The sequence below is a fragment of the Bactrocera tryoni genome, chromosome 5, assembly GCF_016617805.1.
Source record: "Bactrocera tryoni isolate S06 chromosome 5, CSIRO_BtryS06_freeze2, whole genome shotgun sequence".
Taxonomy (NCBI): domain Eukaryota; kingdom Metazoa; phylum Arthropoda; class Insecta; order Diptera; family Tephritidae; genus Bactrocera; species Bactrocera tryoni.
Window position 1 is genome coordinate 30,991,958 of NC_052503.1, and position 26,911 is coordinate 31,018,868.

Genomic DNA, 26,911 nt, shown 5'->3' on the forward strand with positions numbered 1-26,911 from the left:
CTTGAGTTTTCAGAATTTCGTAGTAGTGGGTGGTTGACGAATCATGACCCTTTAGTAGGTTTTGACATATATTGTATATAAATGGCATTTTTACTGATATCATAATAATTTGATCCTTAATCGATTACTAAGCTACTCATACTTAATTTACATAAAAAATTTGCTTAACTGTACGGTAGATTCGGGCGTTCTCTATATCTTTGCCTCATTCTTTTTCGCTGGCTCTCTCTCTCATTTTTTTCAATTTCTGTACAGTAATTTAGATAAAATATCTTTATAGCCTGATTGTGTATTATAAATACAAATTTTTCTCTCTTTACTTTCTCTCTCACACTTAATTTTCTTTAGTGGTGCGGATGCTTCGGTTATTCTCTATCTCTTTACCTCACTCAATACTCTTATTCTCTTTCTCTGGCTGTGTCTCTAATTTTCTCTCTATTTCTCTACACTACTTTTACCTTTATAGCCTGAATGTGTATTAAAAATACACATTTTTCTCTCTTTGCTCTTTTTTATCTCTCTAACCCTCTCTCTTTTCATACTATTTAAAGAGATAGTTCACTTGTCTGAATATATGTTACGACTTCGGCCTTAAACTCGCATAACCATACTGATTTCGTTTATTAATTTTTGCAATTCTCATCCAGTTAACATTTTTTTGAAATTTTCGGTAATCTTCGATATTTTCCTTGAAAGACTTTTATGAAAATGTTTTCGTATTTATAATTTATTTTTGTTCATAAGTTTCAAAGGAATATAACTTAGGGGAAATGTTTCGTCTCTTCCTCTTGAATAGGTATTATGAGGAGAACCTCTCTAATAAGTCATACATTTTATTAAATTCATAAAACATTTAATTTTTTTTTGGTTTTTCCTATAAATTTTTGTCATAATTGCTTCATGTACGATTTCGAAGAATGCAACTATAATTGTAATTAAAACTCTTTTTCTCTCTTTATTCTCTCTCCAACACATACTCTCTCTCTCTCTCTCTCTCTACTCTCACTAGTTAAGCAGTTAGTTATAAGGTAGGCATGTTAAGCTTTCGGTCATAATAACTGATATACACACTCATTTCGTTCATGAATTTTTGCAATTCTCATCCAATTAACATATTTTTTGAAATTCTCAAAGAAGTTTAATATTTTCTTTAACAAAATTTGTTTTAAAATATTTTCGAATTTATAGTAATTTCCAAGAATTTTATGAAAATATTTTCGAATTTGTAGTTTATTTTTGTTAAAAACTTATAAAGTATTAAAGAGTATACAGTTAATTTCGTCTCTCTCTCTCTCTTTCACATATGTTATCAAGTTTAATGATGACTAATAGCAAAGTATCTAATAAATAGCAATATTCTCCGCACATTTCTATTAAATTCACAAAATAATCCAACATTTTTTTTTTCAAGTTTTCCACATAAAACTCATAATTTATTAATGCACGAATTCGTAGTGGTTCACCACCTGCGCCAACTTTATGGCGAGTGCGTTTCCCACCTACACGTTAATTGCGTAGATCATCAAAAACTAATCAATTTATAAAGGTTTGTTACCGTTAAAAGTGTACCGCACGCCATGCGTTGCTGTCAAAACGGCGTGTTGGTGGCACACAACAAAAACAAAGAAACATAAACTCGCAGCCAAGCCAAAGAGTTCATTAAAAATGGAGAAAAAACAATGCATATAAAACGAAAAACAAAAAATTAAAAAAAAATGCAGACAAATAAACACATAAATTGAAATAATCATCACGCTAGTGATAAAAATCACTATAAAAGTGTTAATTTCATTGACAAGCAAGTGCGAGGAAAAACAAAAACCGAAAAATGATAATGAAAAAAATGTTGAGGCAGAGATTTCTTAAGCGAATTGCGAGTGTACGCTGAAAACTGGAGCGCGCAGCTTGCCACGAAGTGAGAGGGCGACCATTTAGTTGCTGCGCAGGCGTATTTGGTAGCTCAACTCCTCTGCTCGCTGTTGTTTAATCTTATTGGAAAAAAGTTGTTAAAGTTTTTTGGCGGCAAACCGCGACTGATCACACCCTTTCAATTAACAATATATGGCGAATTGATTTCAATTAAAAGTGTAGCTCCACAATAAAAATGAAACAAAAGAAGATGACAAAGCAATAAAGCTTATCAATAATTATCAATTTTAATACAATTATTAGTGAGATGATAGTGTGAATTAAGCGCGTTCAGCCATTTTGTGTGACTTCAAAGTTAGGCAAAGCGCTGGCAAGGCTGTGTAGTGGAGACTAGGTTTAGGATTATCGAGTGTTATTTCGAAGAATTTATATTTTGGAATATATATATTTTAATATACATATTATGAATACGATTTATTTTATTTATATATATATATATGCATATAAAATATTTTATTTTTATTTTTTTTCTTTCTACTTGAAAAAGTAACATAACTTCTAGTGCGCTATCATTATTTTTCTTATATGTTATTATTTTTTGATTATATATTTTTATATTTCCTAACCGCAAGCTACGTTTGGGCACTCAAAATAAGATAGTGTCATAGCCGTTGCTTGACCGCGCTGTTGATATTTCTAAGCAGAGCACATTTCTTATCAGCTTGTACGCAGGCGATAAGCAAAAAGTTTGACCACAGTAATATTCACTCGTACAATGAAATTAAATTCAATACTGACCTCTCTGATATAGAGTAAAGCTAACATATAGGTATATAAATATTTGTTGGAGTGCGCCTGACAATATTTCAACACTGCCACTAACAAATTATTTGGTTTATTAATTAAAATTAACTTTTCGCGTAAATTGTTGAAGCGTCATGTTCATATTTGTCAAAGAATAGCCATTTTCATAGTAACTATAGTCTACTTTTTCGAATTTTGTGCCATTTCTATGTTTTAACCAGCATCAAATTCTTGTTGGCGCTGAAATGTAGGCAACATTTCTTCAAATGCAAGTTTTGGGGTGCTTCTGAAGTAATATATCTTTGTTAAAATTGTTATCGTTTGGCATCATTTACTAGTCAAATATTTTATTAGTATGCTAATGAGAGTCTACTTTTTTAGAGATTGATCTATGTGGCGCAGAAATGTAGGCAACATTTCTTCAAATACTCATTTTGGGTTTGAATATACTAAAGTAGTTACATTGGTTTTGTTTTTCGTTTTGGTATAAAATATGATATACATATTTTGATGGCATGCTAATGAAAGTCTAATTTCTTTGAAAATGGTTCTTTACCTCGATTTTTAATATCATATAATTCTTCGCGGCGCTGAAATGTAGGCAAGACATCTTCAATTACTTAACTTTGGTGTTACTAAGTAAGTAAAATACGGTTGTTGTTATTGTCTTGGTTCAAATATCAATCAAATATTGCTAAATGATACTGCGGAGATTAGAAATCTTCGATCAGATAAAAGTAAAAGACCTCTTACAGATGTTGTGTGCCGAGAACCGAAGACAAACAACTTCAAGATATTATTTTCTACGAATATGGATTTAATTTGACTATAATGTCAATTCACCTTCAATAAAATTTTTCCAAGTGAAACCATACAAATTAGGGGATTTCTAAAAGCCTTGAAATCGCCACCAACTACACAATAATATCTATGTATATTTATCAGCACACTATAACTGTAATCAAGCTTGGTCAACTAACTAGTCGCGCTCATGCCAAATACCTTTAATTAACGGCATAAGAGCCTCCTACAGCGTCGCTGTTCAAAGCGCTCTGGTTGCGCGGGCGTGCTTATCAAATTAGTTCAACCACGCTTACATATGTATATGCATAAATACATGCATACATATGGACATACATGCGTTCATATGTACCTACAAGCATACGAGTATATACAAGCATACTTACATATGTACAAATGTTCGACTATAAATATTTGTGTTATCAGCGATCGCAAGATTTGTCTATCGATCGCTTGCGTGGGTCCCAAAACGTCTCAACTGCGCCACCCACCACAACAAGTGCTGGCGTTCAGCTAAAAGTTGCTTTTATTGTCGTCATAAGAAATAAATTCGTTCGTCAGCGAAGCGATAGCTAAGCGCAAGCGTTTGCGTCGCTTATCAGCTGATAGGAAATCAAGTAAAAATTAGCTGCGCGCGTCTATATTGCTCAAGTACTGGCTACTTCGGCTGCTAGTTAATACAAAATTGTGGTTAAAATGTTGTTTTTGTTGTTTAATTTTTTTATTTTCTATTTTTTATTTTATATATTTTTGTAATTTTTTTAGTATTTTATTTCTTCTATTTTTCTATTTTCTGTGTACAAAAAAGCATTTTCATTGAACTTTATCAGTGGCCAATAATTTTTATTGTTGCTCGTTTAAAAAGAGCGCCTCCATTTACGTCACAATATTAAAGCAATTAAGCGCGATTAAGCATTGCTTTTGTTGTTTGTGTTATTTTTATGTTCATTTGTTGTTTTTGTAACGTACTGACACTGTAAAAATGTGGAGCACTTAAGTACAAATAAGCATAAATAAAATGAAAGGAAATAGAATAATGAGCGAGCGCACTATTAAGGCAAAAAAGTAAAAAATACTTTTGGTAGTAACACAAAAATAAAGCTATAAATTCCCGTTATGTCAGTGAGTATATAGATTATCTCATCTATATGGGTGTATGTAGCAGTGTATGTCTCTATGGAAAATAAACACTCATAATCGCACTTGTCTTCGAGAAATCAATGAAAGCGGGAAGGCAGGCACCTGACGCTAGTGGATGAAGCACGTCTTTGTATGAATGAATTTTTGAGCGGCGGGGGGAATATATACATATATATAAATATATAAATTAATACATATATATGAACATGTTTATAGATTCATAATTAAATTTTTAGTGAATATATTGTGAACCTAAAAATTGTTTTTGAAATCTCTTACCAGCAGGGCTTCTCCGATTTGATCATATATACATACATATGTATATATATGTTATATTTCTACTATATACATATATAAAATTGATAAAAATAAATAATATATGTTTTTGTTCTAAAAATTTTTCCACCAAAATTTCAAAATTTGCCTGAGAAATATTTTTTAAACAAGAAAATTTTTATCAGCGCTTGGTTTTGCTGTCGCTTGCTTAGTGGTCTAAAGCAAAAACAAAAGCTCACTAATGATAATAAAATGCACTTGTAATTACACCACAATAGACACCGCAACTATTTCACAATTTTGCTGGGAAGTTCATTTTTGTTTGTAAAGTATGTGAAACATGTAATACATTATAATACATGATAAGTACGTATATATCTTTATAGAGCAGCAACATTTCGAAGACCATTTGTAGTTCGGATATTTTAATAATTTTTCTTTTTATGGACATAAGCATAAATGTAGAGATTACAGTTATCAAATTTTTTTTCAAATCTTTTTGTTGTTATCTTTTTTTTTGAAAAAGCTTTGGGATTACATATAATATGACAATATTAGCTTTTTGATATTTTTTTAATAATTAAAGTTTAATTGTAATTAAAACAAAAAAAAATCTAATTTATAAATTTTTTCGATTTTTTTTGGAATTTTTTAAGAAATTGTTGTTTTTCAGATTTTTTTATCTTTTATTATTTTTTTATTTTTTTAATTTTTTTTTTCGATAATGGAATTTTTTTTTTCGATAATGGAATTTTTTTTTGTAATTTTTAATGTTGAAATTTTTTTGAATTTTTTTTTGTTATTTTTTTTTGGAAAAGCGTTGCATTACATGCAACATGGCAATATGGGGTTTTCGAAATTTTTTATTATTAAAAAGAAAAAGTTCGAATTTTTGTTTGTTTTCAAAAAAATATGGCATTACATATAATTTGAGAATATGAATTCGAATATTAGTATTTAGATTAAATTGATAATGATTTGATTCATAAATTGTTGTTTTTCAAAAATGTTTTGAATTAAATTAAATTTTCCAATACTAAGTTTTCGAAAATGAATTTATTAATTAAATTTAAATTTTTTTGTAATTTTTAATTTTATATTTAATTTTGTAATTTTTTAAAAAAAATTGTTTTCGAAATATTTGTATGTATAACAGTTATCAGAACTTTTTATCAACACTTTTTGTTCTTATTTTTTCGAAAATATATGGAATTACAAATAATTTGAGAATATTAATTCGAGTATTTTAATTAAATTACAATATTTTATTAATAGCTTAATTCACAGACTGTTGTTTTTTCTTAAATGTTGTGAATTTAGTTAACTTTGGCAATACTAATTGTTCGAAAATAATATTTTTTTGTCAAAATTATATATATTTTTTTTTTTTATCTATTAAAAATTTTAATTTCAAAATATTTTCAGAAAACTTTAAATATTTTTTAATTCAACCTAATATCCTAGACTCCGTAGAATTATATTTTTAATTAATTTTTAAATACTAAATTCCTTAAATTTTTTTTTAATTTAATTTTTCGAAAATATTTTTTTTTTATTAATTTTTTGAATCTGAATGATTTTAATTCTAAACGCTCTCCCACTTCTTTTTTTTGTTTTTTGTGTTATATTTTCTAACTGTAATACATTTTTCATTTCATTTCTTTTATAAAATTTTAATTTTTTTTTTCATAAATAGCTTGAATTTACATTTTTCGATTGTTTTTGGTTTTGCCCTGTGTATAAATATTTAGCTTTTTCCATGTATTTGTTTTATGTTTTGTTAAAAAGAAACTTTTTAAAAAACATTTTATTGCAAAAAAAAAAATGGTTAAAAAGTTACTTGAAATAAAAATATTTTGAAGTAATTTTGATTTTCTTGAAACTGCAACAAATGTACTAGTGCAGCTAAAGCTTCGTGAAATTAAGATTTTTTCCTCACAATAATCCAGCAATCGACCCACAATCCACTCGTTCAGCAACGAGCAGACTCGGCTCAGCCGTTCGTGCAGATGTCTGTGTGTCGTATTAACACTCAATTTGAAATTGCAAATAAAATAATTAATTGCATTTACGATGCGAAATGAAGTGGCGTGCATGAGCAGCCAATAAACAACAACAACAGCAACAATAATAATAAGAAAAATGAAATTAAAACTCGCAAACAACAAGTCGTGCAAAGTGTGATAATAAGACGAGTTGAGCGTCAAAGCGGCGCATGCAACCAAGCAACACACACGCGCGCACACACACATATACACCAATAATACCAATAACATATGTATGCAACAATCAGCATGTATCGGCGCATGCAACGCGTGCAACAAATTGCCGCTGCTGCGCAACAAACCAGCAATATGCGAACAGCACATTCAAATTTGCCTAAATCAAATGCTAATCAGATGTGTTAGGCGCGCCGTCATGCCACACAGCAGCCGCATGCCACGTTTTAATAATGTGTGCCTGCGCTTGTTGTTGCTGCCGCGACTCGCTCATACATATGTGCGCAGCTGTGTGGCCGCCACACCGTCGACTCGCTGTTTTGACAAATGTGCCACTGTGCGCAAGTGCACTGCCGGCCACCACATGTGCCACGCAGCGGCGGCGGCAATAAATGCTCGTAAATAAATGTTCTAAATTAGACATTTTATCAGGCCACATTATGGTTGCCGCAAATGGAGTCACTGGAGCAACTACAACTGGTTGTGTAGTGGTAGAATGCTGCCGCCTGCAATTTGCGTCTCGCCGAAGCGCTGCTGCGTGCGGTAGAAGTGCGTTAACGGTGAATTAAATGCTATTTTTTGTTGTTGCATTTTGGTTATATGGCATTAAATAGGGCGATTTGTCGGCGTAAGTAGCGAGTTTGGTGGGAATATTATTGAATGGTTGATAAAAAAAGCTCTTAAAGGAGAGAAAAAAAAAATTTGAATAAAAATTTAAAAAATTTCACAAAAAATTAATATTTATTTATAAATAAAGTTACTTATTTGATTAAAGAAATATTTTAAGTTTATTAGCTTAAGATGGAGTTTTTAAAAAATTGTTTAATATAAAATTTTATATGAAAATATCAAATTTTCAAAAAGAGCGATTCAAATGTTTTTCTGCATTAACTAATGAAAAAATTAAAATTAGAAATTTAAATTTATTTCAATTTTTTTTTGAAATCAAATTAATTAAAAAAATAATTACTAATTAAAAAAAATACTATAATAATAATATTACTAATTTAATTCATTTTAATTAAAAAAAGTTTAAATAACTTGAAATGTATAAATTTTTGAATTTTTGAAATTTTTTGGACAATAAAAATAAATTTTTAAATTAATTTGCTTAAGAAAATATTTTTATCAATTTATTTTGAAATTAAATCTTTTTTAAAATAAGTTATAGGTTTTACAAAAACACTAATTGGTGTTCGAAAAAATGTTTTTAATTTTGAAATAAATTAAAATAATTAACCAAAATAAAATTAATTAATTAAATCAAAATAAATTTAATAAGATATTTCTTCTTATAAGATGTTAACAAAAACAACACGAGTGTGTTCAAAAAGTTTTTTAATCGTTTTAATTAAAAAATAAATTACATTAATTAAATTAATTAAACAAAATTAAATGTAAAAGGAAAATTTTTACATTTATGTAAATAATGTAATGTTTTATAATTAATTTGCTTAAAAAAATTTATCTAAATTAATTTAAAAGTTAAATCTTGTTATAAAACGAAATTAAATTAAACCAATAAAACAAAATTAAATTTAAAAAGATTTTGTTTTTAGTTTTGGGTGAATAAAATAATTTTTTAATTAATTGGATTAAAAAAGTATATATTAATTAATTTTTAAATTAAATTATGTTATAAGATGAAATAAATAAAATGATACTAATCATAATAAATTAAATTTAAAATGGAAATTGTAATATTTTGGCGAATAATTATAAATTTACAATTAATTTGACAAAGAATATTTATATAAATTAATTTTATAATTAAATCATTTATAAGATGAAAAATATAAAAAACAACATGTGTGTTTAAAAAATAATAATTAATTAAATTAAAAAATAAATAAAATTAAATTAATTAAGTAAAATTAAACTAATAAAACATAATTAAATTTAAAAATACAAATTTTCAACAAAAATAAATTAAAATAATTAAATTAAATTAATTAAATTAAATTTTTGTAATTTTTTTGAGATTATATATGTTTTTTCATTTAATTTGGCAAAGAAAATTTAAATAAAATAATTTTAAAATTAAAGCTGAAGCTGAAAATTTTACAAAAAAACAACACCTGTGTTAAAAAAATAGTTAGATTGTTTTAAGTAAAAAATAAATTTAATTGATTAAATAAAATTATATTAATTACACCAAATTAAATTTAAAAATTAAGTTTTATATCAATTAAATAAAATTAAAATAATTAATTTAAATATAAATGCTTAAATAAAAGCATACAACTTTTTTTATGAAATACTAAAAATTTATATATTTAATAATATTAAAACCTCACAACAACAACAAATAGTTTCAGTTCGAGATTTTTTTTATGGTTATTTCACTTGTTCGACACCAAAATTCTAAGCCGTTATTGAAAATTTTTCTCAGCCGACACCAATTTCCCGCTCGCCCTGCTACCAAAAGTCATGCCGCAACATTTTCAACAACATTAAAGCGGAGACAACAACAACACAGCAACCATGCTAATCGAATCAAAGCGACATGGCCTAATGACGCCAACAAATGTAAAACATAAGCCCAATAAAATGCAAGAAAAATCCAAGTTATTGAACAAAACTTCCGGCTGCTGCACTTCTAATTGATTTTCCAGCACGAAACAGCGCACGTCACAATTTTGTTGCATCATCAGGCAGCCAGTGCACTAATCACATGTTTACAGCAAGCGCGTTCGGCTTAAACAGGCCGGCAATAATAAATAACAATTACGAGCATTACAGAAAATAATAACAGCAACAACAACAAAAGTGACCAGCAGCTAATGACAGCAGCAATGGCAGCTAATAATGCTATTAAATAATAATTGAAATGCACACATGTGTACATGTCGCGTTGATTGTGGCAGCTTAAAGGCTTAAATACAAACAAACAAGTCTTTATTTCGGATTTAACTTCTACGATGTGCCTGCATTTTCTATTGATTACAAGCGATTCATGTTTGTGGCATTTAAGTTGGTTGTTGCATGCAACGCGCATTAGCATTACCTGCGTCAGTGCATTGTGGTCGACATAAAAGTGTATGGCCGCAGTCAAATACTTGCCACAAAATGCTGTTTTGGTGTTTCGAATACTTTTAACTGTCGTTCGTGTTGTTTTTAACCGCCTACCACTCGCTGCGTCGCGTCGCGCCAACCAACGCCCGGCGACGCATTCATGCGCGTCGAACTCACTTGTCATTTTGCGCTGGCAAGTAGTGGCATACCACGCATGCGTAGTGTCGGGCACACACTTTCAAACACGAATGCGCGCGCCACCACCACAGCGGCCAACGCTTGCACAGCGCGCCGTGCTTCAATCCATCCACCCGCTGCAGCGCTACAGCAACTTCAACTTGTTTCTTGCTCGTCCGCTTTATTTTTTTCTTCGTGCGCAGTTTTATTTCTCCTTTTTTCGTTGTACTTTTAGTGACTTTTTGATTTGGCTGTCTGTTATTCGTAGTTGTTGTTTTTCGTTGATTTCTTGCTTGTGCAGCGCTGTCAGTGCTACGCCTGATGCGCGCCGTTGTCCATTGCTGTCACTGCACCAATCGTTGGCGTTGTCGTTGGCGGCGTCGGCGGTATTAAAGATGCTGATTTTGTTGTTGAACTTTTTTGTTTTTTCATTGCCCTCGTCTTTGTTGTTATCAATATGTTAACGCTAATGTTATTGCCATGCTGCTTTAGTTGTTGTTGTTGTATGGCAAGTGAGTTGATAGGATTGCGCGCTATTGCCGTCTGCATCGAACCAAGAGTTATAAACACAATCAGCGCAACAAAGTGACAAACGGTTGCTTGGCTGCAGCGCGCCGTCTCCAATTCACGCATACAACTGTATGTCTTTTCATGTATGTGTGTGTTTTCTGCTGCACGACATCGTTGCTTGTGTGTGCCGGCCGTCTGCTCCATTCCAGTATTACTTGGAAACGCGGGTGTGCGCACTCATTTGGCTGGCCGGTTTGACAGGTGTTTCTACGCCTTGCGCATTCCCAGCTCGCCACCCTGCTAAAAGCTAAATAAAATTCGTTTGTCTGCCTCCTTCGATATACTGCGTTTGCGGCGCTTTTTGTGCTTTAATAGCAATGTTGAGTTGTTGTAGATTTATTTCGGGATCCCGAAATTTCAGCTCTTGATATTATTATTTTCAGTTAATAAGCAGTTACTTGTTGGAAACAAATTAAAATAAGAATAGAAAATGTCATTTTGACATTATAATTTCAAATCCAATTAAACTTTTGCAATCCCGAAATTTCGGGATTCCATAGCTTGCTGCGCTACGTTGCGTTTTCCAAGTTGTTCATCAATATCTAAATACATTTTGCAGTCCCGAAATTTCGGGATTTTTAAATTTGTTTTCGGGTTTCCATAGTCTGCTCCACTGCATTGCTTTTTTCAACTTGTTCATCAATATCTAACTAAATTTTTCAATTCTGAAATTTCGGGATTTTAAAAATTTTTCGGGTTTCCATAGCCTGCTCCACTGCATTGCATTTTGCGACCTGTTCACGTGTTTGTAATTTCAAATCCCGCATTATATTTTTCAATCCCGAAATATCGGGACTTTCAATTTTGTTCGGAATTTCACAGCCCGCTCGACTTAGTTGCGTTTTCAACTTGTTCAACGCGCTCACCTTCTGACAAACCATATATTCTTCTTCTGCTGGGTTAATATGGGTTCTATCTCATTGCCAACTTCGTTATTTTGCTCTTTTATTTAAATTTCATTCTTTCATCTGATGATTATTTTGTGTCGTTTTGATTTTATTACCTGAAATATGTGTTTTTTCAGTTTAATGTGCATTTGTTGTTCGCGTCAAAACGCGCGGCATTGCATGCGACTCGTTTACATACCAGTTCATTTCGTCTGCTTGTTGTTATTTAATTTTATTTTTTTGTTTTTATTCTCCATTCCCTTTTGTCTTCGTCTCATGTGTTTTTCAGGATTTTTTATGCGCGTTTATCTACTACTTTTTTGAATTATGACTTATCGGCAACGTTTGACGTTACTCAAATAACGTCGCGACTATGAATTTAACGAACTTAACGACTTCGTCTGTCGCTTTGGCTTGGGAACTGGATTAATGAGCGTATAAGCGCCGTTTGAAACCGAGCTCGAGAACCAGCAACAAGTGCACAGCGTACATATGTACATATTTAACATATAATTATATGCGCGTGGAGCTGTTGTGTTGTCGACGGGGAAAACTGATCGTTACTTTCGCTGCGCGATCAATCGTACACGCATGAAATGTGATCGCCTGCTTGTTGCGCTGATTTCAATATTTTAAGATAAGCGCTGTTGTAAAATAAAGTGCGTTCTGCGCTACAACCACACATATACACATGAACGCGCATGCGCTTTGGGTTAAGGGAACGCATGATCGTCGTTGTGAGCTGCGTTGTTGATCCCACGACTTGTGGGCGTACAAAAAATCTCATAAATTCCTCAACGATCTTTATTTTATTATTTCTCTCTGCTCATTTCATTTTTTTTTTGTAATCAGCGCATTGATTACACTAAGCGTGTTATAGCTGTTGTTGTAGTAGCGCTGCTTATAGGCATGTACGTGGCGATCACTTGATCCTTTAGCGTTGCATAAACCGCAGCATGTCATCCGTCTTCGTTCGATTGCTACAACGTACAGCGAATAACGCGGCTGCTTGTGGTCAGCGCAAACCCTTGCGGCCGAGCGTCAGCCTATACGCCAGCGCGCATATATGTATGTATGTATGCATGTTTTTTGTAGTCCATTTGTTCTTGTTGTTGGCGCATATTCTGAATATGTTCGATGTCACTGTAACACACCGGACATGCGAACCGGAGCGCGCAAGCCGGTGCTGGTGTTGGCGGTGGTCAGCGGCTTGGCGTATATGCAATGCCAAATTGAAACGTGGGAACCAGGCACAGCTTTCAAAGTATCAATTTACTCGGACACAACAACAGCGCGCAAATACACACACACAAACAGGCAATTACACAGCGCTACACCGATACATACAAGCAATGTCAGGCATGTTAGCATTTTTATTGTTGTTGGGCGCGCGCGTTGTGCTCCCGACTTACTTTTTTGTGCGGCAACGTGTTAGATTTATTTTTGCAAGCCTTGTCAATTCGTTAATACGATCAGCGCAGACCCTTTTGTGTTGTTGTTGTCGGTGCTGTTGCGCGGAACGATTTCAATTTCCAGCTGTCAGTGGGTAAGGGCGTTTGCGCTGCCTCGAATAAGCAAAAATAATAAAAAAGGGGAATTCACTCAAAAATACAAGCTTATTTGTTGCGTTGCATGTTACTTGCTGAAATGCCATTTGCGTCAAGTGAATGAGAAGAAATCGAAAAAAGTGGATAATAAAAATTCTCGTGCAAGACGTTGCACTCAGCGCTGGCAAGCAACGAAAAATTGCCTCAAAATCGCTTAAGCCAAATGGAGACGCTTGTTGTCAAACTTTGCGCAAACGTTGCTGCATACATACTTACATAAGTACATATGTTTGTATTTTTATATTATATATATTTGTCGAACGTGTGTGCCCCAGTTGTCGTTGTGCGCTCTCGCTCCTTTCGCTTGATTTTATAAACTGGCATCGGAAATAAGTTCGGGCCACTCAACAGGCTTCCCTTTTCCTGTTGTCATTCCTGACCGACGTCAATGTCCGCGTTGTTATTGTTTTTCGTCGTCGTCGTCTTTGGTGTGTTTGTGTATTTATCGGGTTTTTGCTGCCCTACGTGCCACAAGCTTAGCGACGACAGGTATGCAACGCGCATTGTTTGCCTCCACTGGGACACATTGCAGCGACTTCGTGATTTTGGCACTTCTGTTATGGCATTGCCATTTTTTTGTTCTTGTTGCTGCACTTTTTTCATACTTACTGTCACGGCTTGCTGCAAGTCCGGCACTTGCAACGTGCATTCTTATGCGTTTGCCTCAGTTTTCGTTTTTCGATTTTTCGAAGTTAAGTGCAACTTTTTCTGCTACTCTGGTATGTTTTGTTTGCCTTTTTGCTTTTTGCTGCTGCAATTTGTTTTTGTTGTATGAAAAAATATTTGTTGCATTGTTTAAAAATCATTTGTTCTGCGTAGTTTGTTGTTGTGCTTACTTTGAGCCACTTTTTGCTAGTGTTTTGTATGATGGTGTTAAAAAATTTTTTGAAATTAGATTAGGAGGAAGAGATATCTACCGATTATATGAAGTTAAAGGATTCTTTCAAATACGTTCACAACTCTGAAACTATTTTCCGGATCAGCTATAGGATTAGATTGGGTTAACCTGGTATGCCCATGAGCCACGCTTAGACCAGTATTGGTCCTCTGCGATTTCAGCTAGAGTTCAGTTAAAGGTCCGTGAAGAGTAGTTATCTTTTAGGATGACTACGCTTGGCGCGGATTTTAACAGTCTCTATCTATCGATACCTCTTCCAGTCTATCATATCGTAGGGATTCCAGGTGCTTACAACGTTGTCTTGCCAATGCGGGACAAGTGTACAAGAGATGCTCCATTTTTATCTGGTGCTTTGTTCTAGACATTTCCTGCAGTCTTCTCGATCTGTCAGCTCGATTTTGTCAATAGGAACTTTGTGTACTTCCGATCTACCGTTTTGCACACGGCTTTTGCGGTTTTGCACCAATCGTGCGAAAAATAGCAATAACTTAACACAATGGAACTTAACATAACATAACATAGCATAACATTATATAATATAACAGATCATAATATGAAACATAGCATAATACCTTAAAATAAACCAAAACGTAACATAACCCGACATAATATAACTTAACGTAACATATGTATGTAACTTAACATAACATAAATTGAATAAACAATTATCAGAATTACATAACCTAACATCACGTAACTTAACATAGCATAACAGAAACTTAATACAACTTAACGTCACACAACAGAACTTAAGATAACATAAATAGATAAAAAATTAGTCAAAATGACATTAAATAACATAACATAACGTAACTTAACATATCTTATAAAATACTTAAGATTGCATAAATTGAATATAAAATCTTCAGAATTACATAAAATAACCTAATAAAATCCATCGGAATTACTTTACGTAACACAACATAACATAACTTAACATAGCATAACAAAATATACCATAACATAACATAAAATATCTTAACATAAAAAAAGTTACGTAACATAATCCAAAATAAATTGACTTAACATAACACAACAGAACTTAACATAAATTGAATAAAAAAATCATTACAATTGCAATGCATTAAATTCCTAAAAACATAGTTTTTGATAAAAAAAGTTTTAAAAATTTAAACAAATACTTAGAAATAAATCCTGTCACGTCAGCAACGAATCATCAATAAGCACACTATAAAAGCAATAACAACAATAGTACAACTTATGAGAGCAGTATGAACAGAGAATCGTTTAAAAAAGCAAAGCAACCCCGCATACGATGTCAAGGCATGGAGAGGAGAAGAAAACGTGCATACATATAGAAAACAACAACAATATCAGCAATAACAACAACACCGAACACATTAAACAAGCACTAAATTCACTTAATTTATGTAATTTCGTATTTGTTTTCGTTTCAACAAAAATCGTCAAACAAATAAATGAAATAACAACAACCACAAGCCAACGAGCAATAACACACACATAAACAATTAACAAAAAAACACAAAAACAATATCAAATAAAAATCAATGCACAAACACAGCATTGGCCGCAAATAAGAAATAAAAGCAAAACAACAACAACAATAACTGTATAAGCTTGCATGTTTCTAAAACAAAGCAGAAAAAAGAGAAAAAAAAGAGACGCATAACTATTTTCTTGTTAACAAATCCATTAGAGGAGCAAAGCAGCCGACCGCCTGCGCACATTTGTTTGTGTATTTAAACACGCTCGGTCCAGCAAACTCGTTGCGCATGCGCAAGCGCACACGAGCTTTCAAGCGGTTCACAAGCACTTCACGCCAACTTTTCGACGATGCTTACAGATGCTTGACTTACATGTTTATGTGTGTGTGTGTGAGTGTGTCGACTTGGCGACAGTGGTGAGTGCGGGTGGTGGCACGCCGGCAACTGGGTGCCTTATACGTATGCATGAGTGTGTGCGTTCGTCTAAAGAAAACAAATGCCCGGACAAGCGTATTAACTTAAAAATTAACCGAAATTTTATTGGTATTTATTGAGTTAAGATGAAATTAAATATTTGTGCTGTGAGTCAATACAAAAGCGAAACAACAAAAATAGCAACAACAAACAAAGCGGCAGTCATCACAAGCGGACGACAACAATATGAAGCGGCAAAGGCAAATACATAAATAAACGGTGAAAATAAAAACAACAACAAACTGAGCAAAAATAAATTACAACAACAAAAAATAAGAAGGTAACAATAATTAAGAAAAAGAAAAATATATTGCGTTAAATGGTGAAAAATAACAACAACAGCAGAACTCAAAAGTACAACAACAATAAAAAATTAAAAAACAACAACAACAGTTAAAAAAAGTACAACAAAAAACTGAAAAGTACAACAACAATAAAAATTAAAAACAACAAAAACTAAAAAATACGAAATATTAAAAAACAACAACGAAAATTTTGAAAAAAACAACAACAAAAAAATTCAGAAGAGCAGCAAAAATAAAAAACAACAACAAAAATTTAAAAAAAGCATCAACAAGCCAGAAAAAAATAAAAACAACAGCAACAATACAAAACTACAACAACAATAAACTGCAACTACAACAACAAAACCTTAAAAAGTAAGAAAAAAGCAAATATCGCTTTAAATGGTAAGAAATAACATCAACAAAAAAAGTAAAAACAACAACAACAAACTAAAAAAATATTTAAACGAAAAAATTGCTTTAAATGGTTATTCATACGGCTGCCATTGATGAAGTGCCTTTGTTGGCTGTAGCAAGTGCGCTGCCTTGGTGGGTGTGGCAGCTAACACCTGTCTGCTATTGGATAATACCAACTTCAATTAATTGAAGTGCATTTGTATAGCAAATAAAGTTTGGCAACAACTTTTCACTTATTTTTGTTTTCTCTGAGTGTTTCGAGCTGAAGTGTGCTCCCTGGGAGACTATCTTAAAAGCGAAATACATAAAGCGACAGTAATTTGTCTCGAGAATTTAAAGCCTTACTCCAGTGTTTTGCTACACATTTGAAGAGTTTGAGAGGCAAGCACGCTGAGTGCCTCAACTTGTTGCATCGAAGTCAATACATGAAGAGTCTTTACTTCTTTTAAGACCCTTATGGTTGTTGTTATTTTGTGTGCGTGTGAAATGTGGAAAGTGGCAAACGTAAATAAAGCCAATGACTTGTGGCAATTAGAGTTGACACTTCACAGCATCAGCGAAGGCACGTTAATGGAGGTGATATTGCGAGAGTAGAAGGTGGCAAGTGTCAGAGAAAAACTGAGTAACGCTGTTTGGTCAGTGTGGATGATTTATCCGCAAATGTGGATACTTTAATGAAGTTGTGTTGTTGGTGCAGTGCATGTCGAGTGTTTGTGAAGCGTGAAAAGCTTAAGTAAAAAGTACCGCAAACAATGCTGTTGCAACTTTGATGTACTATATATGTTTTGTATGTATGTTTTTTTTGCTATCCCTCTTCTTCTTGTACTTTCTTTGACGTTTGTGCAGCTGTCAACTTCGAACATCGAATACACATGTTTATTTAAGCTCGCAGAGATTGACACTTATGTGTCACATACAAAAACAACAATAACAACAACACCAATACACAAGAGATTACAAAAAAAAGTGCTGTGCTTTGAAAGTGGGCGCATTATGGCTTGAGAAGATGAACATATTTGTGGCATTCAATGTGGGATTAACATTTTTGAGACTCATTGTAGGTGACAAAGCTGTGTTGCAGGCAGTTTTTTTGTGACAAAGCTTTTACTTCATGAGAAAGTATTTAAATATTGGAGTTTTGCACATTTAATTACTTAAATTTTTTGATTTATTGGTTTTAATATTTTTTCAATATTGAAGAAATATGTATACATAATTGTTTGCAGATTTTTAATATTTCTCCAATATTGGAACACAAAAATGTATCACCTTAATAAAAAAATATATATGAAATCAATTTGAAATTTTATTTATTTTATGCGAAAAATTTAAATATTTAATTATTTTCAAATTTAAAAGATTTTCTTAAAAAGGAACCACCCTAATAAAAAATGAATAAAAACAGTTTTAATTTGAAAGTTTTATGCGAGAAATTTAGATTTTTAATTATAGTTGTTGTTGTATAAAGTTGTTTAATTAAAAACTTTATTTATTTTAAACGAAAAATGTTGCTTTAAATATTTTTTGATTTGAATTATTTATTAAAAATAAAAATGATCCACCCTAACAAAAAAATAAAAATCAATATTTGTTAAAATTTTTTTTATATATTTTTAGCAAAAAATGTATAATAATAAAAAAATCAGTATAACTTGCGTAAAATTAAAGTTTAACTGTAAATTTTCTAAAGTTAGTATTTCAACAATTTACAGTTATTTTCTTAATAAATATCAACATACAAAAAAATATATAAGGTTGAACTAAAAAAAGTCAAAGGATAAATCCATTCCAAACGAACTGTCCTAAATGGCACACCCTAATGCAATTAATATTTTTTATGTGAAAATTAATAAAAACCACTGATTTGAATAACGGTTGGAATAAAGTGATTTCCTAATCGTCTATATTGCTATTAATAGCGGAATTGTGGAAATCCCTTATTTTTTCTATGGTTTTTACAATTTTTTAACATTAATGGCTTATCTAAAATCTCACTAAGATCAATCCTAGTGCTCTATCTTACTTTTGAATAACAGAGTTGTGGAGAATCACCGTTTTTCACAGTTATTTATACAACTTTTCGGCACTAGTTGCTTTATGGAATTTACCTTAATGCAAAGTGTTCCACCCTAATGCACTATCTACTACTTTTTAACTCCCTTGTGAGAATTACTTTGCTTCCTCTGATGCTTTGTTTTTAATTTTACAATTAAAAAAAATATCCACCCTAACAAAACGACCCACCCTAATGCTCGAACTTACTTTCCTACTCTTTTTTCGATGACACTCGCATTAAGCCGTTATTTATTTTCAATATTGACAAACTAAAGCAACGAAATTGAAGCTTAAGCAAACGTAAAAAAATAAACAGAAAACAAATTAAAATAAGCTGAGCGCTTTGCAACATGGTAAACAATAACAACAAGTGCCGCAGCTAAAGAAGAAATGGCGGCACGCAGCGCTGAGCCGAGCTTAGCTTCCAAACAAAGCCGTAAAAAGCAGTTGAAAGCGGCAATAAAAGAAAACAAATTCTGCCGAGCCGTCGCACAATGGAAAAGAAAACAAAAAAGAGTGTATGTGTGTGTGAGTGTGCGTGACTGTGAGTGTGCGCATTGTTGCAACAAACAATAATCAATACTTAGTTAGTTATCAAAGTGGACAACTTCGCGCTAAGCTGCTTAGCGACAAACAAACGCTTATTATAATAACGAGCACAACAATTAAATTCTACAACAATACAACAAAAATGGCAATTATAATGATAACAACAACAATAATAATAATAGGTATGTGTGGCAGTGCAGTGAAGGCGGAGACGACTTGTAAGTGTAGCAAGTGGCAAGCTGGCGTAACAATGACAACAAGAAAAACAACAGCAACAACAATAAAAACAGCAACAACAACAAAAACTAAAAATCAATAACAACAGCAAAACAAGAAAAAAACAACAACAAAACAAGCGACAAAAACCTTACCAACAACAACAACACACCAACATAACCAGCCAATTTAAATTTGTATGCTATTTTTGTTGTTGCATGCTATCCAACACTAACAACGTTAATCATAAATTCCATATGGAATGTCGTTTGGCTGCCGCAGCATAATTTTCAATGAAATATTTTTCTTTGGTGGCGGCCTTTAAAGTACGCCCGCTGCCTTATCGACATTGTTTAACAGTTTCGGGTGCAAAGTGTCCATTATGCAGCTTCAACGCTTTGACTAACCTCAGACAAGACGCTTTTGTGGCAATGAGCACTTTATAAGCCCTTTGCTGCCAGCCGCTGAGGTAGAGAGCTCTTAACTTAGGCTGCGAACTCGCTACTCTTTAAAACTACATTCGCTTATGTTCTTGTGCTTCGCATTTTTTGATATTTTAATTCGAAAAATTAACATATGTTTTGGCTTAAATCACTGGAATTTTAATAGGCTAACAAATTTACAGATATTGTAATTTATGAGCTCGAAATCCAAGCGTTCAGCTTCAGGCGGGTTAAACGCTGGAACGAGAATTTCGTTGAAATGTTGAATTTATATGCAAATTGGCCAACACAAAGTTGAACAATGAAACATACACACGCACACATATCGATACATGTACATACATACAATATATATCAATACTTGCAAGCTTAGTATAGTTGGCTTGAGCAGTCAGCGGCAGCCACCGACGTCGCCGCACTCGCGCGCTTTGTGTGCAAGCAATGTCATTTGTTGTTGTTGCTATATATTGTTGTTGCCATTATTATATGCTTGCTATTGCTGCTTATCTGCGGGACATACATACACATATCGTATTGGTGGCAACAACTGAACAGGTGCGTGCTTTGCAGCAGCAACAATAGCCAAGCAAGCCGCAGTGGCAACGGTCGCTGCGCTGCCGAAAAGTTTCTGCGGCAAAAATTTGTTATTGAAAAGCATTTTTTCCAATATTTTATCAACTGTATTGTGTCTCAGCAATGTTATTGTTGCTTTGTCAGCACAACCATACATAAACACACACATATATTCCAACAGTGCTGCAGCCGAAAATGGAGTCATAAACGGTTTTTGGCCATTTTTGGTCATTGAATTTACGCAGTCGGCTTGACTAACTGCCCGCTGTTGTCTGTCTGCTTGTCGATTGAGTTAATATGTGAATTTCGTCTACGACTTTGTTGCTAACACACGCGTAGTCGCTTTTGTCCATGTCGCTGCTTGTTGCGCTTGTTGTCGCGGGGTTGTCAAAAATGCCAAAAACGGTTAGTCGTATTTTATTTGTTATTTATGCGTATTGATCTTTAAATGATTAATGTAATTATTGAAAAAAATAAAACAAATAGTTAGGAATTTTTCGTTACGCTGTGCTTTGAAATTGAAACGATTTATTCAAAACAATGGAGCTAACTATTTATTAAAATCTAATTTAATTTTTTTTATATAAAAATCTTTTTCTTAATAAATTAAAATAATTTTAATTACTTTTAAATTAAACTTCCATTATTTTTAAATTAAAATTAAGTAATATAACTAATTAATATAATTAATAAAAATTAAAAAAACTTATGGAAATTCTAAATTTTTAAAATCATTTTTAAATTAATTAAAATTAAAAAAAAATGAAAAAATAATTAATAAATAATTAAATTTTTTTTTAAATTAGTAACACTATACATATAATAAATAATAATATTAAATTTTTTTAATAAATTTTAAAATAAATTAATTAAAATTAAATAATTAAAATAAATTAAAATTTATTAAAATTTATTAAAACTAAAAAAATTAAATTAATTAAAAAAATAATACTGGAAAAAAAATTTTAATTTTAATTTAGAAATTAATAAAAATATATAATATACAATAGTAATTTTAAAATAATATTGAAAGGAAAATTAATTATTATGTTATTACTCTTATTTTAAAGTTTTATCAAGACAACAACAAAAGAGAAGTTTTTGTATGAGTGAAATTTTTTAAATGTGTTTTAATTATAATTAATATAATATAAATCACTTCAAAATAGTCGGTTTCCTAAATAGTGACACTACTACTAAATGAAGTTATTAGAACGGTGTAAATTTATTTTTTTTTTTTTTTTTTTAATGACAGTGATTTTCATGATTGAGTCGTGTGATCGAGACTTTTCTATGAAAGAAACGAATGATTTTTACTAAATTATCGAAACTTCGAGTGTTTTTTTTGAACTCCTCGAGAGGTTGCTATTAAATTAATGAATGACACCCACTGGCTTGAATGATTTTATCAAGTTATTTGAGGGAGTAATCTCACTTAAGAGTGATTTATATGAAATCATCAAGCGATTTCCTTGCTAGAGTAACTAGTTCGATTTCTATGAAATCATCAATATCAAGTGATTATCAAAGAAATTTTAGAGTGATTTGTGTGAAATCATGAAATTATTTCGTGATTTCTACAAAAAATAATCAAGTTGTTTATAAGAAATCTTCAAATTATTTTCATTAAATTATCAAATAATCGATTAGCTTAAGGTAATTCATCTAGCGATTACCATGAAATCACTGATTGGTGTACTTGAAAGTACCGAATACCGTGTGAAATCTTTGCAATCAGCGATTTACTGAGTGATTTTTTAATGAATTTTAGAGTGATATGTTAGAAATGGCAAAAATTTCGAATGATTTCTATGTATTCTTCAAGTTGTTTTCATAAAATTATCAAATAATCGATTAACTTCAACTATTTCATCTAGAGATTTCTATGAAATATCAAAATCACTTATTGATATATATGGAAACATCGAATAATTTCGTGAATTCTATGAAATCATCTATTTACTGACTGATTTTTTAAGAAATTCTGGATTAATTTGTAAGAAATGATAAAATTATCGAGTGATTTCTATAAGAAAATGACGTGGTTTTTTTGAAATCATTAGGGATTATTATTAAACGATCGTAAGTAGAAATTACGATGAACGACCGGTAGTAAGAAATGATGGAATTATTGAGTGATTGCTATAAAAGTATCAAATTATTTCTATGAAATTATCAAATAATCGATTAAGTTCAACTAAATCATTTAGTGATTTCTATGAAATATCAAAACCACTTAATGTTATATATGTGAACATCCAATAATTGCGTCTATTCTATAAAATTGTCGAATTATCTGGTGATTTTTCCAAAAATATTGAGTAATTTTTATGAAATTCTTTTATTTATCACGCGATTTCCACTGATTTATCAAAAACTCAAGTAAGTTTCAGGAAGTCATTTGGTGATTTCTATGAAACGAAAAAGTCACTGATTTCCAAATATGAAAATATCGATTAATTTCGATTAAATGGGTAAAATCCATGACATTGTATAAAAACATCCATTTCTATGAAATGGTAAAGTGTACAAAAAGTTCAAATAAAATCCGGAAACTCGTTTAGTGATTTCTTTGAAATTCGCGCGAATTCATTAATTCATCGAATTGCGGTTATGAAATCGCTTAACTTATACAAAAACTATAAAAAACATCGAATGATCTGATGGTTTCTATGAAATTATTTAGAGATTTCTGTGGGTTTTTATAAAATCATAACGTGATTTCTATAAAACCAACGGGTCATTAAGTGTCTTATAAAATATAGGCAATGTTTTCAAGTTTGTGCTTGACGCTTGATACGTTTCGAGCTAACGGGCAACGTAAAATGGTTAACTTTGCCATCCTACCCACTTTTTGAGCTCCTGAAAAAATAATTTCCGCTGTGTAAAATTTTTTTGGATTTTTTATTTTATATATATTTTCGGATAAAAAAAAATACAATATTTTATACATTACTTTCCTGCATAAATTTATAATAAACATAAATAAAATTTTCCAACCAACTCACAACCCTCACTCTGCTAGAAAACACAACTCCACACAGTTGCAACACCCGCACTGCAAATTCCAGCCGCTATGAAACACCTCATATTTAATTGCTTCATTATTGCAATATTTACTGTGGAATTTCGGCGCTGTAAATTCTGTGGAAAAAGCTTCTCAACTAACTATTAAAATATTGCTGCAATTGTAATTACACGCCGACAATAACAAGATTAGCTGCAAGCAAGCAGACAGGCAGGCAAGCAAGAAGTAGAAAAACGCTAACTAATAACAAGCGACGGGCGGACCTCGAAAATGAGGCTGCAACAACAAAAAACAGCCATTTCATAATCGTCAGCAATTAAATGTGTTAGTCAGCGGCAAAGGTTAATGCGAGTGTTGCGGAAAAAAGTAGCGGCGATGGCGGCGACGGCGGCAAAATCGGTGCAAATTATTTAAATTATCGCAACATTTTTAATCCTTGACCCGCGCAAAGGCGAAACAAAAAGCAAAGCGTAGCCGAAGTCGAAGCCTTTCGCAAAAAAGTGTACACAAAGCAGCAACAACAACTAAATGTGATATTACTATATGCATATATAAATATTATATGTATAAGTAGAGAATATACATATATTCTTATACTAGTACAGCTGCAATTTTAGCGGCAATTATTTTGTGAAACTCAAATGGAAAATTCTACAAAACAACTTGTGGCGCGTAAAGCAAACATAAATCATAGGCGAAAATTATTTCAGCCACGTTAGCGGTGGCAAGTGACCCCAACGACATTTAAGCGCCACTTTTGCTGCAAAACAATAGTTGTTGTTGTTTTTAATTGAAAATATATTTATATTCTATATACTAAATATATATATTTAAAAAACAATCTAAAAAGTCGGCAATTACTCGCCGCATTGTTCTGTAGCACCTGCCACACGTTGTTGCACTTGCTGAGGCACGCTTTATAGGATTTGAGAGACGTCGAAACCGTTTGGCGTTCACAAAAGTGGCTGTTACTTGGTCTGGCGATTAATAAATAATTACCACATGCACGGTGGCACACAGTCACAGCGTGCAACATTCCGCAAAAAAACATATTTTTTATATTTACGTTTATATATATTTTGTAAATATATTTTATCATAAAAAATTAATATATAAAAAGTAAATTGTGCTACATGCCTTTCCACCTCTTTCTTGCAATATGTAAAAAAAAATTTTATTAATATATTCCACTTCTCTTCTTCAATTGCAGGTACGTATTTGCCCTCATACTTCCACACACCCACTAGCTCGCTGGAAGAACACTCTACGCCTGCTTGCAATAATCTCTAAGGAACAATTGAAACTTGCTTTCCCTCTGTGCGTGTTGCAATTCAATTGCTTGGTAAGTTCTGTTGCACTAACACATATTTATGTGTGCGTGTGTGCGCGCGCCTCCTTTTCTTGTAATCGCCAAAGACATCTACAAATAATTTTACACTCTACACGTCTGTGGCGCAATCAATGTTCAGCCGCTTAATCGCCTGCAAAATAATCCTGAAAATCAACATTTTCCTGCCACAGCGGCCAACAAGTGACTGGCGAACTTTACGTACATACATATGTGCGTGCGTATGTACTTTTATTATATACTGTTTTTAGCATGGCGTGACGTGTTGAGGTATGTGCCGCATTTTACTCTGTAGCCGCCCGCACTGAGGTGGAGAGGGGTGGTGGCAAGTCAGTGCCACTGCTTGCCGCACGATTGCGTCATTACACTCGGTAGTGGCGTGTATTTATGTGCCGCATGCGAAAAGTTGAAGTTGTGCGCAGTAAAGTAGTAAGCTTAACAATCGGCTAAGCTCGTGCTGCTTCGGGTAAAGCGCATTTTTGCAATAGAAAGGTGCTACTAAAGAACAACAAAATTTTTTTTCAAAAATATAACCGAATTTCATCGTTATTATTGAACACACTGTTCATCGTAAACTCGAGTTTAAGTATTTGTGTTTACCAATATAATTTGAATCTAATTAGAACTGCTGTATATTAGACTGAATTTTTAAGTGTGTAATGCTATTTACATAGTGTTTAAAGCTAAACACCAAAATGTTCAATAAACTCGAGTTTAAACGATATTTTTTTTTAATATGATATTTCTGTAAAGGCTATGTCTTTGAAGATCATCTCATTCTGTGAACACCAAAGCGTTGAAAATTATGTCTTATAGGCTTAACTCTGTGTTTATGAGTGGTGTTTATGCCAAAGTACAAATTGGATAATAAACTCGAGTTTTTAGCATCACTTTATTAGTATTTATTATGCACCAAAATTGTGGAAGAACACTTTTGTATGTTTAACTTCGTGTTTGGGAATAAAATTTAAACTAATAAGGTCATCAAACTCGAGTTTATAGTGAAAAGTATTATGCGCTCTCAAAACCAAGGAAAAATATGTACCCAAAACGAAATTGTTTGTTTATTATACTATGACTAACTCAGTGTTCATGAGTGGTGTTAATGCTAAACACCAAAGTTAACTCGAGTTTATTGCAAAAATTTGGTGGTATCTCAAAAGATTTCCAATAAGTGCGGTTTGAAACAAGTCGAACGAATATTTATTTTGCGGTATTTTCACTGCTTATGGAGTTTAATGCTAAACACCAATTTGGGCAATAAACAACGACAGTATTTCTAAAATCACCACCAAACACTTGTTTTCTAAAACGATTCTAACAAAAATTTATTCTGGTAAACTTCGAGTTTATGACTGAACTTTAATGCTAAGCTCCAATGTGAGATAAACTCGAGTTTATGCTCAACATTCACTCTATTTATAAAATCATCGCCAAACACTCGACAAAACTATTCAAACAAAAATTTATTCGGGTAAACTTCGAGTTTATCACAAATCAACTCGGATTTATAAGAAAAAGAGGGTGGTGTCTCGAAATCCACTAACCCAGTGTTATCTAAAGGAATTATTACTTTCTAAAACTCAGAATTTCTTAGCAGTGTTTATTCTAAACACAAAAAAAGCAATAAACACGAGTTTATAGTTGTGTTCTAGAGATACAACAGCAATAATTGAATAAACTCTGTCTTTCTGAGCGAATGTTTAACTAAACTCAAAAACATTCATAAACTCGAGTTTGTAGATATAAGAAATAATTATGTACTAAAAATGTATTTTGGCTGCGTCTTCACTTT

General features: G+C 32.1%; 1 protein-coding gene across 1 annotated transcript in view; it reads left to right on the forward strand.

Moving 5' to 3' along the window:
• The window catches only part of LOC120777635, a 118,106-nt gene that overhangs the window by 15,053 nt on the left and 76,142 nt on the right, over positions 1-26,911 (forward strand). The window lies entirely within an intron of this gene.